The sequence below is a fragment of the Gymnogyps californianus genome, chromosome 15, assembly GCF_018139145.2.
Source record: "Gymnogyps californianus isolate 813 chromosome 15, ASM1813914v2, whole genome shotgun sequence".
Lineage (NCBI taxonomy): Eukaryota > Metazoa > Chordata > Aves > Accipitriformes > Cathartidae > Gymnogyps > Gymnogyps californianus.
Window position 1 is genome coordinate 7,340,123 of NC_059485.1, and position 19,220 is coordinate 7,359,342.

General features: G+C 43.3%; 1 protein-coding gene across 1 annotated transcript in view; it reads left to right on the plus strand.

Moving 5' to 3' along the window:
• Nucleotides 1-5,251, plus strand: part of PDGFA (platelet derived growth factor subunit A) — a 135,075-nt gene extending 129,824 nt beyond the window's left edge. The window contains exon 8 of the transcript XR_007767334.1: nt 5,242-5,251. The gene's annotated coding sequence lies outside the window, so the exon portion shown is untranslated. The remainder of the gene's footprint in view (nt 1-5,241) is intronic.
• The last annotated feature ends 13,969 nt before the right edge of the window (nt 5,252-19,220 follow it).

Here is a 19,220-nt window from a genome sequence, read left to right on the forward strand (position 1 = left end):
ACTGGCATGTTATGTTGGGATAGTAACACCTCATTAAGTATCCTTCAAAAATCTGTCTCTTTTGCCAACTGGGTGAGAGCACACAGAAATGACACATACATTTGAGAATGTGTTCAAAATATCATTTTCCTTATCTATTTCATGAGTATGGTAGAAATGCCTATAAAATCCACCCAGAGATAATGATCTACTGTTCAGTAGCACCTTCCATGCAAGGTCTCACAACTTATTACAATCATTTACAGAATCTTACAACTCTGAAGAAGGGAGTACATTCCTCTGATCTAAATATGTCCTTTTGGCAGCTACTCTGGGAACAGTGCACTTATCCTAGGGATGACATTGGCCTTTTGTCTGCTTTCAGAGCTGACCCTGCAACACTCAGTGGGCACAAGGGAAGCTGTAAGTACCTAGACCCCTTCCAGAAATACCGAGATAATCTTCAGGGGTTTTATTCACGCAGGTATACAATGTTGATCTAAATTGTAAATGCTTTCAGAAACACAGAGCACCTACACATTCCACTGCGAACAGTGGGAGCCTCGGGTGCTCAATACATCTAAAAATCCGGGCCCTTGGGATGCAACGTTCCCTGATGTAACCTGCAGACAGCACTACCATCCAGCATACAACTGAAACAGGGAAATCAGAAAAGGCCTTTGTTGTCCTACCGCTTTGTATGTGACCACGCTGCAGAAAGCAGAGTTGCCATCTCCCAGGTACGTTTACATCACTGTTTTCTCTAGGTGTTAGAAAGATCAATTAGCTGGAGAGTGAGCATCTCCGTAAAAACAAACTTGCTTTTATGCAGATCTCTAAGCCACCAGAGCTCCTGGAAATACAACAAAGGTACCTTATTTACATGCCTTGTCTAACATGCATGCTATTTGTTTGTGTAGTGTAAAGGACAGCTTCCCACTAATGACACATCAGGGTTTATGTTTATTCTGATTGCTGACCTCAGTGAAAGAGGAACAGGCTTTTGATAATACTCTGAAAACAGTCATGAAGCTGTTTTCCAGTATAAGAAATTTGCATCTGAAGTGTACCAGCTACATTGCAGGTCAAGGAAAGCAGAAGTGCCACATGCAAGCTGATGAGGAATATAAATACACTGCGTCAGATCTGCTAATAGATCTGATCATAGATCAGACCAGCAAGCAGGGACAAGCGATAGTAAAGTAACGTGAATGAAGGTAATGAAAACAGACTGGAAGCAGATTTAGGATGAACATAATTAGAGTTAATGTTAGCACTGAAAGCAGAGATTTGGGGGTTGGTGGTGCCTGGGGCTAGTTGACGTTTATCAGCATAGCTTGACTGTCTCTCTAAGTGGGGTTTTGTACCTGGGAAGGGATGCTGACATTTTGTTCACAATTGGACCACCTGCTCATGTCTCATCAGCTAAAAAGAGCTTAAAGGCTTCTTAGCACATGGGAGGTAGGGATCAGGCATGCAAAACTATTTAAGTCTTGGATGCAGCATCTCTTAGCCATAGCCACAGGAATAAGTGAGTCTTGTTTATGCCTTATTCAGCATAATCAAAGCATAAATAGCTAAATAAAGCCCATTTCTAGCTAGAACTATGTGAAGAGTTCCTTTGTATGTCTGCAGCTGAAAACACGCTGGAGTGCTGGATTGTATCAAGCTCTCCTGAGCTCTCATCTTTCCACGCCTCTCACGTACCCCTAGCCCCAGTGATATTCTGGTGATCAGCACAGATCAAGGGCCCCACCACGTGTCTGGTCTGATGTGTCCAGTGCCAGTTCGGGAAGTGTGTCACAACCCCACTTTGGAGTGTAACCTTGACTATTAGAAGTGAATGTACTGGGCTCGCATGCAGGTTTGCTTTGCTGTCAGGTCTAAATGTCCAACTCACTCCCTGATTACTCCTGACCTGACGCGGTGGGCAAATACTTCTGGGACGATGAGGGCATGTGCCCCATCAAAAACCCAGTGGGAACAAGTTCTCCTCTGTGACACCTACGCGACAATTTGGGGCAGGACGGAGACTACCTGCTTTTGGGACCAGACTGGTTCATTTCACATTTTTCTCCCTCCAGAGTACTTCTTACTCCTTCCACTTGAAGCTGCTGGGATAATCTTGTTAACGAAAAAACCAATTATTATTTTTGAAACCAAGCATTGGAAAACTGGTATGGGGTAACAATTCTAGCCTTTGCACATTTAACAAATGCACTAGAGCCAAAATGGACAGATTTGGATATTTATTTCTGTCAAGGGTTGAACAAAAACTTCCAGTTGAACCCCTTGAGTCCCTCCCCTCCTCCTTTCCTCTCCTTTCTCCCCCCTACACCCTTTGCCAAAGTTCAGCTCAAGTTGATGAAGAATGTATATTTTTTGAATGGTAAATGCCTGGCAGGCCTAGGAACTATCTACAAGACAGGTGTGTGGCTCAGGCAGCTTCCAGCTCCCTGCTTGGGACTGATAGTGCTTTTGTAAGAAAGTAGCTTCAATCCTGTCCTGGAAGAAACATTCCTGCCCCTGGGGGACAAATGATTCATTCAGTCAATGAGGTCAGTTCTGCTGCAGCTCTGCCTAAGAGAAGCTGCCAGCTATATTGAACTTAACTCATAGTCACAAGCCATTATGGAATTTGTGCTTTCTACCGTTTTGCGAAATGGTAGAAATTGTGACCTTGGACTAAGCTTGGGTCTAAAATTCAGTGTCACAGTGCCATTAATGCAGCCTGAGTGGGAGAGATTCATTCTTGGCATATGAAAGCAAACAAGCCTGCAAGGGAATGAATCTCCCCAAAACTGAAAGATAAAGGGAGAAAGGAGGAGGAGGTGAAGAATAGATTGAATCAATCTGCAAAGTCTGTGATTGCTGTTTCCCAGTGGGGATCTCCTCACTGTGAGGGAGTTCTTAGCTGAAGGGGATGCTCAGGTGCAAAAGGGAGTGAGTGGGGAGAGAGAAGACCCTAAAACAAGAGAGGCATCTGAAAAACTTTACGGGGTGTGTGATGAAAACACAGCTGCTGGTGGGGAAGCGAGAGTGTCTCCAAGCACAGGGTATGTGTCACTGCAGCAGATGCATCAGAAGGGAAGAATGTGTAAAAAGCAAGGTTATAAATCTCTGGGTCACAGCCCCCAAGGTGTTGCCGGTGGATGTCTGGGGCTGTTAGGAGTTCGCTCACATCCCTCCTCCAAAGACTTCCCAGGAAGCATTTTTGCCTCATCCGCTCACAACCTGCCAGCCCCGTTGCAGGGGGTCTGGAGGACGGTTCCCACAGCAGATGCCCTCCCTGGCTGGGCCCCATGAGCAGCTCACTGCTCTCCGTGGCTCAGTGTCTTCTCCTCACATGCAGAAAACACATCAGGGCTAGGCAGTTTCTAAAGAGGGTTTCTGGGAACAGGTGAGGAGAGATTAAAGATTCACTCTATAATGTCTCTATTATTATTTTTCTTTCTATCTGAATCAAGCCAGTAATTTCACAGAGATTAGGATGTGTTTGGGCACCTTCAGTCACTGTGGATTCAGCTGACTCAAAGGTGGATCAACCCCAAAAGTAGTTTTTCTCCTGGGGAACACAGACTGGAGACACTTTTGTGTAGACAAGAGAAAGGGACATTTCATTTCCAAATAGATGGAAGTGGGAGCTCCATCACACTTTTCATTTGTGTATTTTCTTTAACATACCAGCAGCGACACAGAAAGGCATGCTGGATAAGGCTCTTAAAGCAATGGAAGCATTGGGAGAAGCTTCAACCAGCTTAAATAACATGTTTCAGAAACTCTTCAGAGCACTCAGTTTCTAAAATATTTTGCTCAGAAACTGACAGCTCCCCTTAAAAGCATGGGCTTCATTAATACCTGTGAATTCTTCATGAAAGAGCAGAAGTTAAATATCCACGGGTTTGTTCTCCATTCACATCTTATTGGGGTCATAGAAGACCCCAATTATTGGGGTCATAGAAGATCCCAATTTTTCTTCTAACAATGCTTTCCTCTTGCAGTTGAAAATCTGAACTATCTGCAGGTTGCAGATCTTTCTTCTGGACTAAAATAGTTGTATAAGAATTAAAAAAAAAAAAGTTAGCATTTTTAAAGGGAGCAGTAACGTCCTTTAACAGAGAGGTCAATGGGGTTAGAGCATCAGTCACAAAACATCTGAGTCTCCTCTGATTTTGTTATCAGATTTCCCCATCAGCCTGAATTATCTCTAACCCAATAGCATCGCAGGGGAGATGGCCATTTTTGTTGCTTTTTGTCATTTGAACAAAATATTTTCTTTTAAGAGGGGTTAGAATATTTTGAGGAATGGGGGCATTGCTAGATAAATTGTTTATTGCTGGGCTGCCCAAAAGCTGTGTGGGACTGCCAAGATGCCTGGGAGGAAACTGATGCAGCCCTGACCTTAAGAGGCTTGGTGCTGAGAGGACTACACTAATCCCAAAGCCAGGTAAACATGGTTCTGCTTTCTAACTAAAGCCAAATAATCCAAATGAACAAAGACACCGAAGGAATATAAAATCACAAAATTACTTAAATCGCTGAAATTATACAGGAAAAAAAAATCAACTTCGACAAACAGGAATTTAAGGAGATGTTTGTCCCTCCAGCTCCACTTCAGCCAAGGAAACTTTCCCCATCACCATCTTATCTGACTTCCTGGATTGATCGTAACTACCTGACAATTTTCTCACAACAGAAATTTCATTAAAGACTTTGGCCAAACTACCTCATGAGTTTAGACACTCCTGCTTAGTGAACCTACAGGGAGCAAATTAGAACTTTTTTGTGATTACTCTTTAAAGAGACAACATTTGATGTGGTTTATGTATAAGGCATTTTTTCTCTCTGGTGCCTTTGGAAGATCTTACAAATGCTTCACACTCCCGTGCACACCCAACACCCATTACTGACTGCCCTCCTCCCTTGGCACCCTCAAGTAAGAAACATTTAAGATGTCTCTTGCAGTTTCTTATACAAGGCCGAACATGTCAATGGGAAAACAACTGGGCAAAAAGAAGTACAAAATTTCCAGATTCGTGTCAAAACTGTGGGATGCAACAGAATATGGGGGCTTCCTGGTTGAGGAAACTGGCCAAGCTGGTTTAGGTCAGAGGAATCTTCACCTTCTGCTTCTTTGGAAAGCCCACAGCTCTTGTGTGAAAGACCATAAGACTTCCTTGTCCTTTTGACCCCACTTATAGCTGTGAGCCTTGCTTGCTTTATCTTTTTGAGTAATAAGGAGTGTCAGTGTCCCCTGGCCAGATGTAGGGTGGCAGTTGCACAGTGGCTGCTGGGTCATCCTGTACTCCTCTATTGTGTCCTAGGGTCAGGGATCGATAACTATTGATATTTTGGAAAGTAATTGATACGGTCAAATCCAAGCCAAGCGACACCAAAATTAATAGCACTCTGGAAAATTCCTATCTGAATTTGCTGTTTCATCAAGATGTGAGTCATCGCAAGTCATATGTTTTGCAGAACCCTAAAAAGAATGGAAATGGAAAAGAAAAACAGGAACTGGTTTTAGGGAAGTTTCTTGTACCCACATTTCCGGGGTAGACAACCACAAGACACTGTATGACATCAATTTCGGGTGCAGGGCCTCTACAGGTGTCTAAAAACAAGTAGTTGCCTAATAAAATGCAACCTTTCAGACAAGCTTCTCGTGCATACCTTCAGATTTCTTTAAATATCCCTGAACAACTATTCCTTAATCCTTCCACACACTTCGGGTATGGGAATTGGCATGTACACATTATCAAGATAATGGTTTATGAAGAAAATTGGGAAGGAAGTTTTGTGTTTCTAATACATCTATAAAGGTCAGAATTCACAGCACAAATTCACCTAAAACAAAATAATGTAAATGGGTTTTACTCTGTTCTTCCTGCTGGCTAGTTCTCTGTTGATGTGCAAGCCAATTTCCATATCATTCTGCAGGCTGCACTTCCTTCTACCCTCCATGTGTCTTCCTCCAGACTCTTGCATGGTCCCAAGGCTTCAGAGGGGGACCATCGGTGGTTCAGTGCACAACGGGATGAATCTTTGGTGGATCTGGGTCTTAGTGATGCCAATGTGGCTACCCAAGAGTGGGTAGAGCAGTGGCCAATGTCCCTTTCAAGCTTTAGAAGACATATTTTAGACTTTGTGATTGCAGCTTCTCTATATTAAATTTTGAGCAGTTGATGGGATTAAGCAAGTTTCAAGGCAAAAGTTCCTACATGTTTACTCTCTTTATCTTCCATGACTCACATCAGTTGTACCAGGCCTGACACAACTGAACCATGATCAACCCTGGCAATGTTTCCTGAGCTGTTTTATCAGCATAGGGCAGGAGGGTTTAGTGAGGGCAGGGAGCAACACATAGCACGCCACAATTCACAGCTACCTCTGGTCCATGTCAGCGTCAGCGTTCTGCAAGGGAGCTTGGCATTCAGCCATGACCACTAGTCAGCAGCTCTGGCTCACTGGAGTTCTGGCTAAAAACCTGCTGCTGCTGCCCCACGGGTGTGCTGGGGTCAGACAATGGCAAAACCAGGCTCCAAGTATGACCTGCTCTTCAGGAGCATCACCCATTGACCTGAATGCCAAAGCCTGTAAGGAGCCAGAGAAGATGCAACACTGAGAATTTCCACTCTCCTGTAAATTTCTCACACGCTTTGTGACAAACACATTGAACCTGAAACTGCCACAATCCTATCTGTTCTCCCACACCCTCCCGTGTTCTCAAAATGCCTGAGTTTTTCCTCCAGTAACTCTGCCAGCCCAGCTCCTGGGGACAATGCATGGGGACCTCTAAACATTGGAAATATTGATTGGTGCCTGAGCTCAAGAGCAGCATTTCACAGATATGTCACACAGATTTTGTGTTCTATGTAAGCTGAAAATTCAAGAAATGAAATACACAGAGAAATAAAATTTCTTTGGAAAGCAAGGACCTTTCTGTTTCAAGTCAGTCAACATGCTAATTGCCTTCCATGTCTCAAGAATCTAGCCCAGGGCAGCCAAAGATTTTTGACTCAAACATGGAGAAGGTATAGATCTTTGTCTGGAAGGTCTCCTGAGCTGTTTTGCTCAGGTATAAACTAAAGGACAGTTCAACAGATTCAAGAATAATTGTGGTTAAGCATGTCCATGAGACAGATGCAGACATTTCAATGAAAACCCGATAGCTGCCTGAGCACTCATCAGGAAAGCAATGCTACACAAAGATGGGATAAGGAGTCTACTCAGGCTTGGAGACAGTTCAGTGAGGCAGAGAAGGAGCTGTCTGCCTCTTTGCTTCTTTTATGTCTCAATAGCTTATTTTTTCAAGGAAGAAAGACTTGAACATGAACCTGTGGCCCAACAAGGAAAGACTTTAACATTCACTGAATTTCCTGAAGATTTTTTGCTTCTTCAAAATCCACTAATCCAGGGCCCTCTGGCAGATTCCTCTGGCCCATAACATTGTCCTGAGATTGAGGTCAACCACTAAATCAGAAAAATAAACGAATACATTGCCAAATGACTCTGAGTGAGCTGCATTGAAAGAAAGGAGCTGAAGAGATAACTGGTGCACACATCTCAAGCAACAAATGGAGCTCTGAGAGACCAGTAAGCGGTTTACTTTGATTTGCTCACCCACTTAAGACAGATGTCTTGAGGCTTCATTGGAGAAGGGAAAGCAGCCTGCAAGCAAAAGGGCTGGAGGGAGGCAAGACAGTGGTGCCTCCTTTGCCTTCCAGATAAAACAGAAATAGGTGTCTGCACTGCTGAAGGAGGCAACAGAGAAGCTGCTATTCTCTGGCATCAACTGTTTGCTTTTTCCAAAGCCGCTGGAGCAGGGTAGGGTCTTGGCACCAATTCAACCCTGTGGTCAGTGGAAGGAGACTTGCCTGTGATGTCTGTCCTCATTTGTTACCCACTCCCATAGATCAAGCATGGAGCAAAATGCAGCAACAAGTTCACAAGAGGAGCTTTTACTCTGTGCAGCCTTGGCCTCAGCCTTCAAAGACACCAGGAAATATGTCAGTACGGGCTGGTCGTGACCGATGATGATGGCCATTACCCAGTCTCAAACTAAAACCTATATGAATGGGAAAATGTGTCCTTTCAGGGATCATGGAACAAACCCTAGCCTTGACGCAGCCAGCTGAAGTGATGCCATTGATTCCGACTGCGGCATGGTGAGAGCTGAGAAGACTCTGCATCATCAGTCCAGCAAGCCAGGGTGAGAGATCCTCTGGTCTGCTAGACTAGTTTGGGTGTATAGGGACTTGCACTCCATGCTGTACAACAGTGAGGACTGAGGGACCTCATTAGATATGAAGGGGAAGTCTCCTCTTGGCAATAAAATGCATTTGGTTCCTATCAAAGTGAATATCTAATGCAAATGTCTTCCTCAGAACAAACCTACAGCTGAAGATGAGTATAATTTAGGACCTCCCTGGATGAAGACAGCTTTCCCAGCCATGTCGTCTCAGCCACAGAACAGAGAGGCATCAGTGCCCAATAATTTCTCTAAAATAGGGCCCAATTTTGACTTTAAAATAGGCCCATTCCCACTGGTGTCTGCTATGTTCTGCTGGGCTGCAGGAAAGCAGGATCTGACCTTCAGCTTTTCAGCCTCCCAGGCACCCCTGTTCAGCTTTATGCTCCCTGTTTCACACCAGTGCCTATAAGGACAGCCCCGTGATCCTATGGAAAACTTGTGAATGGAACACACTACAAAAAACAAAGTGAATTTTTCCCTAAAGCCCAGGAAGGTTATCAACCCCAGAATTCCTCTCCCTTCTCCCCCTCACTGCTCCCTCCTGCCACACACACTCCTGCCCTCTCCAGTCCATGCGCCCCGTGCGAGGAAACTGGTGACTTGGAAAAAAAAAAGAAGACTGAGTCATGAGGTCATACCATTATCACATTTCTATTCCAGTGCTTTCTCTCGCTGCCTACAATTATCACTCTTTTATTCTTGTACTTGGCTTCTTAGACTTTGATCTAGTCCTTTGCTTCATATCCTTTGATGCATTTTAGCTTACATTGTCTGTAACCTGACCCCTTGCCATCTAATTCCACCAACTTCTCACAACCCATATCAACCACTCTCTCCCCCTTTCATCTTTCTTTTGTATAAATGTATACAGAGCTGTAACAAAGAAACTACAGTGTAGTTGTAGCACTTCCAAGATCCTTAGAAGTGCTGGATAAAATCTCTATGCATTTATTTTGCCCCTCACTAGGTCATTTTAAAACATCTTTGTTTATTCCTTTTTTCCCTTAGAAAAAATAAAAATGCTAAGGAAAGAAAAGCTAAATATGGCTTTTTTTCCTGAAGTTGTTATGAAATCCTTTTTAAATTATTTTTGTTGTAAACCTATCTTCAAGTTCATTCCAATGGCATTAAGACTGTAGAGACACGGTACATTTTCATCATTAAATACTGGCAGGCTTTGATCATGTTTACTTTCATTGACGAAAAGGAAGGAAAGGCCAGTGCTTACATTGCAAATACCAATTAGTGCAGAACTACAGTGTGTGCATGTGTATTTATAAATATATATTTAGAGGAAAGAAAATAATTTGGTTTCTGTAAAGTAGGAAATGTGGGCAAAAATATATATGGCCGTATTTTGCAATGTCTAAGTAATGCAGAAACAGACTTGCAGTTCTCAAAGGTGATTCAGGAGCCTGAATTCTTTTTAAATCAATGGATTATAGGACTTGACCATGTCTGAATATTTGGGAATATTCTTAACTGCATCTTCAGGTACCTAAATTTCTTTGGCAGTCAGGTCCTAAATTCCTTTAGAAATTGGATTTTGAGTTCAGAGTCAGTGAGGCATTTTTATACACTTTTGTCCTATACTTCTGGGTGTATATTTAGCAGTGAGTTGGAACTGAAGGAACAGAGAGAGAAAAGAGATTTTTTTTTTAGATGCCTCTGCATATTCAGAAATATATTTATGATAGTATTTCTCTCTCTGCTTGATAATGATAGACTTGTAAGGGCAGAAAGAGGTAACTGAGCGCAGTTTTGCATGGTGGCTGTGACTTCTAGCTCAGGAGAGCTACTTGCTTTATTTGTAGCTGTTGGGAAGTGGCAAGGAAGACAGAGTGTGCTGGGCTTGAATAGTCCTGGTACCTCCCAGGCAGGTCAGGCAGGTCCCATATATTTTGGGAAGAAACGCCCCTTGGTACTTGCGTGTTCTTTGGCCACCCAGTTGCAGGTGTGATCCTGCTGAGGGCTGATACTCTGTGGGCTTCAGTCGCTGCTGAAGAATAATTCTGCTCTCCCCCTAAACTCAGTCCAGCATGGAAATATGGTTGAAATCATGCTTTGGGTAGATGCTGCTACTCCACCAATTTGATCTGCAGTTTTCAGGCAGGACATTGGAAAGAAACAAGATCATTTGTTTCTGCCCATTTTCTCCTGCCCTCCTTCCCCAGTGATATTGGGCTGTGACTGCCTTGGCAAAGCTGCACATATAAAACGTACTGTGTTGTCTTATATACATGGTCTCTCCGTTCGGAGAGTCAGTCCAGACTCAGAACCTGATTTTTAGTCCTTTTCCCTCTTGCAAGTTCTTTTCTGTCTGAAATGTTGCAACTGTGAATGATATTTCCTACAGATACTTCAGGAATTTTCTAGCTAATAAATTCCTCCACTGCCAGCAGTTTCCAAGGATGTCAGGCAAGCAGTATTGCAGGTGCCAGGGGGAAAAAAATAACAAAAACAATAAAAAGAAATGTAAATAAAACCTCGACTTTTTGCTTTGTCCTGCAGTAGCTACTTGGTTAAACACCTTTTCTTGCAGGCTGATTTCAATCTCTAAAATCATGTTTTCCGTAACAGTGGGCCAAATGGTTCCTGGGTAGTTTGAACACCTGTGAACCTGGCATGCTGAGCCTCTAAATAATGCAGACACTGCAGTTTGCTCTACACCTCTCTGGTTCATATCCTTTCCTAGCTGGCAAAAACCTCTGATAGCGACAGTATTTTGCAGCTGGAAAATAGGTCACCTTCAAAGCTATATATTTATATACACATGTGTGTGTCTGTGTGTGTGTGGATATGCTCTGAAGTTGAACAAATAAGCAGAATAGTTACATTCAAGGGAGAATTCCAGTTTTGCCCTTCATGAAAATTCCTGAAGGGATGGTGGGATTTAGTTGGACATCCAGGGTTGCAAATATGGCAGGAGGCTTCAGAGGGAACCCAGATAAACTGCTTTCTTGGATTAGAGCCGTTCAAGAAAGAGGAGTCTATCAATAGATTAATGTATGGTTTCTGTTTGGTTGAGGTTTGGGGGTTTCACCAAGTGTGTATTCATGGTTGCATGTGTGTGTGCATGTACTCAAACAGAAAATATTTCCTTGAGACGAACTGCAAGAATTCTGCCTCTGAATAATCAATTATTTTATTTAGAGGTTTCTGTGTACAGTGGTGAACCAGCAAGTTTATTTATACTGAAGAAGTTTCTCATCCATAATTGATGCCTAAATCAGCTCTGGTCTTTCCATGGCCTGCAACTCCTTTAATGTGGTTGTGTGTACGAAGCAGCTTTGAGTCCGGCATGAATGGTTTGCTTACAATCAATTATGCATGTGGTAGACACAAAGGCACTGTTTAGGGGACAGGGGGAAGCTTCTCCTTTGGCTTCCAAGTTTTCAGGGGCAAACACTTTATATCAGAGGACTCAGTCACAGAGTTCCCATCTCCCCATGCCTTCTCTTATAGCACTTCATTCTCTATCTGCTCAGGAGCTGCTGCTAATTCAGTGGCCATAAAGTCCAGGGAAAGCCCTTTGGCTTACAGTTTCAGAGTTAAGAGGGAATTATTCAGTTTGGAGCTACTGCCCATGATGGGAATACACACTTTTCTTCACAAATGCATTGTTCAGTGTTGTTTATTATTTACTCTGTTTCAGAGCACCACTGCCATTTCAAAAGGAACATCATTCATGTAATGACTCACTGCCAAATCTATCTATAGTTACGTAAAACAAAACATAACCTCAGCTTTGCTTTTGGAATATGTATGAGGCTATAAATATATGGTGCATCTATGCATAAACAGTATAATGAACTAAATTTTTTCTGGAAATCATCAGGAGTTTTACGTTTCACTTCAAAATAGCAAGAAGACCCTAGCTCCACGTAGCACGGACGCCACCAGCACTTGTTCAGACGTGCATTTTAGCATGGCTACTAAAACAACTTACAATTAGTTAAGGGAGTAGGAACCCAAAGGATGGGACCTCCTGCTTGAGCAAATCCATCCACAGCTGTTCAGTCCAACTCCTGACACCTGTGCTGACTTACACCTCAGAGGTCCTAGTCAAAATCTTTCCTCTGCATAATTGATGAACATATGGAAAACTGCTACATTTGTTGGGTATATCTTTGATCCAGGTCTGGTTTTTTGTTTGTGCATCTATCCCTCCTTTTATCTCTACAGGGAATAGTCTTGCAAGGGAAAGAGAATCAAACCAGACAGAAGGCATTCCCTGTTTTCTAAATCCCATGGTGTCTTTTTAAGCTCCTTTTCTGCTCTCTCTTGGAAGGGAGCTCTTATTCTGCATCTTAGTCCTCATGGACCAGGAGGTCAAGCAGCATGCTGAGCTCCACAAGACCACTGACATTAAGCGGCTGTTGGCCACTTTCTTTTCCTGGTATTAGAGAGGACTGAACTGAGCTGTGGCTGCTTCACATAACTGTAGCTGAAAGAACATCTATACGGCAATAAAAACTTAACTGCCCCAGCCATTAAATCAAGGAGTATCAGATCCTTTGATGGAAATATGAGTGTCTCTAAACTGGAGGTAATCGAGGACTGAATTTGACACACATGGTACTGACAACTCGTAAAACGTCATGAACGCTTGACCTGAGATTTTTGAGCCACAGCTGGTTCTCCAGGGTGGGATTTATGTGGTGGTGGGAGGTTGGGGAGGTGATGGTTAATGTATCTTAAGAACTTGGTGAACCATTTATAATGCTCAGGGAAAAAAAAAAAAAGCAGTTACTCATTTAGATGAGTTGGGGTAGCATATTACAGCATTTCTTACTGTCTGAGCCATGCCATGTGAAATCTACTTTGAGTCTTTATGGGGCAGTTAGTTAGTGCAGACATCCTTTTAAAATAAGGGTGGAGGTTTTCTTGCATTGGAAATAACCTATTAATACTTAATACAACTATGAATGCAGCAGATTTCAAATGGCATATAGACCTCTAGACTGGGATTTTTTCCCCTTTTAACAGATGTAGATGCCAAATTCCAATTCTAGTTATTGGTAACTTTTTATTCAAATCACTTTAACAGCTTTGAACATCTCAGCTATAATATGGCAGATTAATATGACCATGAATTAACTGTGAGGAACGTGGAATAAGAAGAGCACAGCAAACAAAATCCATCTGTCTTTATATGATCCTCACCCTGCCAGATCACCCAAAAAGATGGGGCTTAGCAGAGGATGCAGCTTTCTAAATGGGTGCGAGTTTTGTTTGCTTTTGCAAGCATCTCTGGGAGCATTTTTCCCCGCTAAGACTTACGTTTTCTGCTCAGTGCTCGGCCTGAGTGGCGTGGGTAGACACTGAGGGATTCTGCGGGGGGGGAAAAAGGGGACTTGGTAATTTTTTTCAGCAGAACTGGAAGCAATCCAACTTTCCACAGTGCTCAGAGCAAGGGCTGAGGCAGGTTCCAATGGCAGGAGAATTAGATGAGCTCAATAGCAACATGGGATGATCCCGCTTCATCCATCCCATTGCACCTCCCCATCTTTGAAGAGCTGTATGTGTCTATGCTTCACAAGACCAAATGTCTCGTTCTTTCCCTGGAAACATGCGTGTATTTCAGCATGGTATCAGTTCCATTTTCAGACCATCCAGGGTTACTATATTCTTCTTTGTTCTTCACAAGTAGCAGCTCATGGCACTGTGAAATGCTACATTTCTCGGCTAGATGGCAGATAGCAAATGTTTCCATTCAGAGCACCTCTGCCTTCCTGTAAAAAGCAGCCTATACATGACCATTTCTATACATCTCTATTTTTAACATCTAAAAAAAAGCAATCCCTTCTATTTTTAGGTACAGTTCAGTTCTGTAGGCTGGCTGGTTCTAATAAAAAAATTCCTCACTCTCTAAAGAAAACCCTGCATTGAAATCACAAATCCAGGGGAATGTCCTGTACTATTAGCAGACCTACTAAGATGAAAACCTCAGCTTGTTAGCAAGCCCTCCAAACAAAAACATTAATCCATGCTTGAGAGGAAAAACAGGCAAGAGGCAATAACCACAGCGAGTTTTCTACCATGCTCTCACCCTGCCATGAAAAACAAAAACATCTTCACCAGTTCAGAAAGGAGGTCAGGACTTTGGACATCTTTGGGATCTCTTTTTGTCTGGCCCACTATGCTTAACTGTTAGCTGCGTCTCCGACAGCTGTTTCTCTTTTGGAGATGATGCCATACTGGTCTCTGCTGCTGGCTTCACAATCCCTGTGGACCACAGGCTTTGAAACGCATGTCCCCTACTGCCTTCTTTGGGGGATGGACAGCAGGTTTCCCTGCTTGAGGGATGCTGCTATTAGGAGGAGCTGGTTGTCGTTCGTAACCAGGTCATTGCAATGACAGTCATGCATTGCTGTGATCTTCCTAGTATTTTTTTCTGTCTCCCGGGGGGTAAGTGCCACCTCGCTCTGACTTGCTTCTTGCAGAACAAGGGCTTTCCCCATGCATGTTCACCATGGGCATGAGTGGGAGCTGCACGCCAAACGCAGCTGTCTTGTTACGACTGTTCCCAAACCAGTTGAAAAAAACTCCTTCAGCTAGACATTATTTAAGGGACATCCTGTGGAAGAGCAAATGTACAGCATATGTGGGCTAACCACTTGAGGGACTCACTGAAGCTGCTTTGGGAAGGGTTTACCTTCAGTGCTCTGGTTTCTGCAGCCTGGAGTATTCAGGGTTCCTCAGCCTATTTAGTTAGACATCTCATGGACATATTATGGAAGGATTGACAGTCCTCGCCTCCAAATTTTTCAGAAGCTGCAGTTCAGGTCTCTGCTCTACCACTGACTCTTAGTGTGACCTTGGACAGGTCATTGAGATCTGGGTCTTCAGTGTTTTGAGAAGTAAACTAGATAATGCAGTGTAGAAACCTAGAGGTCTTTGAAACTCCATTCTTTTTTGAGTCTTAGTTGCAAATCTGTAAATCTAAGATGCTGTTAATAGCTAAGCATGTACTGCAGGGAGAAACATCTTAAAGAATTTGTGAGCAACTCTGAAACTGGAAGTGGAGGCACTATGAATACAGAAATGAAGAGATAGATAGTTTCTTGATGCACATGCTATTCCCCAGGGCACAGAGCAAAGTACATTGTGTTTCCCTGTATCAAAACTGCACCTCAGGAGCAAGAACAGGAATAGAGTGTGATTGACAAGTGATTGCCCTGCAAAACTTGTACAGCAGAAAAAAAGCAAAAGATCTGCTCTTCCTTTGTGTGAATGTGGCCATATATATTCATCTTTCATCTGTAAATCAAGTGCCAAGGAAGTGGACCAGGAACAGTCAGAGGGAAACCTGCTTCAGCAGCCCTGCACACCTGGTCATGCAGGGTGAGAGGGAGAGAGAAAAAGAAGATCAAACTGAGTTATGGCATGCTATGGCGTCTGCATATTATGGTGATTGACAATACAGAAATACCTGAGAGAGATACCGGACCTGTCAGGATATCACCTGGATACACTCTAACTTCTAAGTCATTTTCAGACAATTAAAGTTTTCAGATGATAAGAAGCCCTGTGAATAGAACCTTACAATGAACATGATGTGTCTGGCATAATTATATCCAGTTTCTTGCTATATCTTTGCACCGTCAGCCTAATCAGTGTTTCGCTCATGCTGCCCACCAGTTTCTTCCCCTACTGGGAGTACAAATTAGAAGCATTTTATTCCTTTCAGAGGAAAGAAATCAGTGATTTTTTTTCAGCCTTTACAGCATGAAGTGTTGTAGCAAGGAGCAGGAAAAATGAAGTGGTCTTTTTTTCTTTGTGTGGGTGGGAATCAAGGACACATATCAAAATGTATCCCCTGTCCAAAGTGGCACTCTGCCCGTTCCTATTTACACATGTTAATGGTGACTCAATGGAGCCCTTTGTTTCCAAAACGCACAGATTATTCCAATTGTGTGTGGGGCTTGGGTTTGTGTGTTACTGTCCACTGGGGGCTAAGAAAACACCAAAGATGTCATCCAATACCATAACTAACAGAATGGCATGAAGAAGAATTCAAAACCTGTGAGCAAAAACAGTTTTTTCACTCTGACCCTTGGACTGCTCTGGCTTGTGTTTCAAGCGTCTACATTTTTATCTGAAGAAGGAAACTGCTTCTGTTACCTACCAACTTGCTCATTTTCAAGGTGTTACACACAGGGCTCACAAGCACTTGATTACAGGGTGGTCTACACTATAATTTATAACATTAATAAATCAGAGCCAAATAGTACAAAACACTCTTTTTAATAGCTGCTTCATCAAGGATCTAAAATGTTAAAAATTGTGCTGATATGAAGCTCTCCACCACTGTAACCTTTAATTTTACTTTGAAGTGGTCAGGATGTGTCCTAAAACTGGTGGGTCTATATATTTATTCTCTTGAATGAAGAGTATAATTTTGCATTCTTGCTCTGTCCGTAATTCAGACTCACCTATGCAGTCTCTCACTGGCATTGTGAGACAGAAAGCAGGCTGGGCACACGTGGGAAGGAAGCTGCTCAAGGCATTGACCTGTTAACTTCTTCCAGGGCTGCAGGGTTGATGCTGAAAACATGCCTGGGGACTTGGCACTTCTGGTTGAAATGGAAGTGGATAGGGGAGACCGCTCCCTGCCCGCCCTGGTTTGCTTAGCCAAAGACAGAGGCAGTGGCCGAGGTTAGTCTGATGATAATTTCTGCTGAAGATGAACAAGAGGAGAGGAAAATGCTAACAGGTATAATGACCTATTTGTATGCTGGAAGATTTTATGAATTACCTAGTTTTATACAAATCATACTAAATTGTATGTCAGGATGGGAGCTGAAATGGGAGGCAAGGGTGTGTGACTGAAAACCCTTCTGTGTTGTGCTTCTGCGTTCTGTGTTTGTAACGATGTGCCTTTACAAATGTCTGCATGCGATGAAGCCCTGCTTTCCTTGTGTCACGCAGAGTGCGCAGTCACACTTACATGCACCAAAATGAAAGTTTTCAGGATTATGGACAGAGCGAGTTAATGGCCTGATGTTTGCTTAGAGGAGGACAGAACTGTTAAGAAAAAGTAATCATTCCCCAACGTGTACCTTTATCTGACATCCATGCAGATGCCCTCCATAGGTGAAAAAGCAACCCAAAGCTTTACAAACAGCTCTATCAATCAGGCAATATATTGGTTGAGATGTCTCTTTATGTGCTCTGTTTCCAACCTTCCCTGCAAATGGCTGTCTCCAGTGAGATTCATGAGCCTGCTGCTCCATGAGTAACCAGTGCAACTCCTTTATGGTTTGTCACCACCATTTATTAACTGCTATGGCAAGAACAGGCACAGGTCCAAATTTTGACCATATAAAACTGAAAGCAGGGAGGCTGGATGCGGTGTACATTTTGGTCTATGGAAGGAGGCATGTGCTTTCTCTGCTCTCTTACCTTCCCACTAAACAATGCTGCATGTTCGGGATCTGGTCTGGCTCACTGCCAGCGCTTTGACAGACTGGAGTGATAGAGGATGCTTGATAAGCCTTTGGAAATGCATCTACCTGAAGGTAAGGGTTAGTGGAGGTGTTAACACTGATGCCGTATCTGACATCCGCAGTACAGAGAGTACTAGTTCTTGGCATCTGTGTTCTCCCATCAAGTAACACTCATTTGTTATCATATATACACACCACAGATTTACATAGCTTGTAGGGGTGAATCATGCATAATTGTGGCTTCTTACACGACAGTTCATATATTAACAAGTAACTTGTTTGTGCTCCATGCTGAATGAGCATAGCAGGAGCGTGTGGATGTCTGGTGTCAGAACCATATTTGTCGTTATCTGGAGATAAAACAGGAGTTCAGTGGTTAAAAATGAAATGAGAAAATAATTGCTGGTTTGATTTGCCTGTACCATGGGAAACATTGCTTTGATTTATGTGTATATCTCTAGATACCAGGTGAAAATACGATAGCAACCAGAAATCAACCATTCTTATACAGAACATAATGAAAAGCATTAAGAGGCAGGCTCATAACCATTTTCCCTATGTTCTGCAGTGCCTTTCTGGATGACAACAGGAGATCATAGACACAAAGAGAAGGTATTCTTCACGAACTGGAGACTACTACATGACATAGGCTTGACGAAGTTCAATAGGCGGTGGTGTTACATCAGGCTGGAGTGGTCACACATAACACTGTCCTTCAGAGTAGCAAAGGATGGGGACTCTGCCTGGGTGCAACAGTGTCTGGCACCTTGTGTGTCAGCATCAGCTCATTATGGGTTACCCTACCCCAAAATGTCCCAGAATTGTGGAAAATTATGTTCACAGCAAGCCCTACACCAGTCCCACCAGGCAGCATGGGACTCATTTCACAGGTAGTTCTAACGTTCATGTCTCCCAGGGGGCTGTAGCCCGTAGGATTCCTGTAAAAGGGCTACAAACCGACAGAGCTTTTCTCTCCTGCGAGCCAAGCAGAGCAGAGCAGGCTGCCAGCACTGCTCCCCCGCCAGGTCTGACACCTTGCGCTCAAGCTCCCAGCTCTTGAGGTCTGGATGTGAGTGCAGAGGGAGGGGTGGCACAGCCATGGCCATCTCCCCCTCTGATGAAGTGTGCAGAAAAGATGCAGCGTGCAGGACGTTTGGCCAGACTACAGGGAGGGGGAAAAAAAAAAATTCATTGTGGAGAGACTCGGTTCCGGCAGAACGAGCAAGGGGAGTCACCTCTGCACATTACTGTTTGCTGGGTAGGGCAATTCTGGCCACAGTGCATAACATCCTGGGGAGTGGGACCCTTGGGGTGTTGAGAGTAGGTTTGTTAATGGATCTCCTAGGAGTTGATGGATTTAATGGGTGAAGTAAGTCTGCTTTTATTTATTTTATTTTTTTGGCAGCTGCTGCAAGTGGAATTTTATGCATTTTTCTGGCTGTTACTGCTTGTCTGGGCTATTTAGATGTTGAGCTACACTTCTTTCCTTCATGGTGGACCTTTTTTCAGAGCAACTGAAGCAACTTCTGCAAGGG